This window comes from Phocoena phocoena, chromosome 1 (genome assembly GCF_963924675.1).
Source record: "Phocoena phocoena chromosome 1, mPhoPho1.1, whole genome shotgun sequence".
NCBI lineage: Eukaryota > Metazoa > Chordata > Mammalia > Artiodactyla > Phocoenidae > Phocoena > Phocoena phocoena.
The window spans coordinates 12361148-12362149 of NC_089219.1; positions in this window are offsets into that span (position 1 = coordinate 12361148).

Below are 1002 nucleotides of genomic sequence, written 5' to 3' on the forward strand. Positions count from 1 at the left end.
GTCGCGCTCCTTGCTCTCAGCCCGGTTCTCCGTGCCCGGCTCCCGCACGCCCGCGCGCAGGCCTCGATGTCCTGCTCCCTCCTGCCGCCTGCGCGTAACTTCTGCCCCGAGCGCTTAATGGAAGTTGAGTGAGAGAACCGGCTCCTGTTCATTCATGTCCCGCGCTGACGTCAGCGAAGCCACACCCTCAGGAATGTCTTTAAAGGGGCCGGGCTGGCACCCAGCGAGAAGGGGAAGTCCCGAGGGGGTTGGAGGGGCTCTTTGGGCCCGCTGGATTCGCTGGCGCCCCCGAGGTCCTTCCAAGTTTGAGCGCCTCCAAGCGCCAGTGCACCCAGGATCTCTGAGCCGGGAATCCTCGGCCCAGACGTGGGGATGGTTTTGCGCTGAGCCATCCCCCACTCTCACCCTTTGCCCTCTGGGACCGAGCTCAACGTTGGCCCGGTGGCCTGAACTGAAATGGCCTGGAGGGTCAAGAAGCAGTTACCTGCTTAGCAGCTTGCCTGGAAAGAGAGCTCCAAAAGAGACCCAGATGCCCCTCTTCCTGGGATTTCTAAACTGTGCACCAAACCGTCGGAGGTCAGGGAGAGCTTCTCTGCTCAGGGGCCTCTAAGAATACAGTAATCTGAGAGCAACCTCATCTAAAAATGAGTCAGACATGCATGATCTCCTTTAATTCTCATCTGGGAGGTAGATGTCATTATCCCCATTTTACAGACGAGTAAACCGAGGCTCCAACAGCTTAAACAATATGCGCAAAGGTCGCACAGCTCAAAGGTAGTAGAGCCAGGATTTGAATCTGGGTAGTCTCTGCTTTAACCACTGCCCATATTGGGAAAGGTTGGGCAAGAGGCTGCTGGGTAGAGCACCCCTATGCCCCAACCCTGGCATGGTAGAATCAGTTGGTCTGTTTTGACACTTTGGAGGACAGGACACCTGCTTCCCACCTGCCCCTTCAAGGGGCCTCTCCCCAACGGTTCCTCAGACATGAGCTCATCTCCCCTC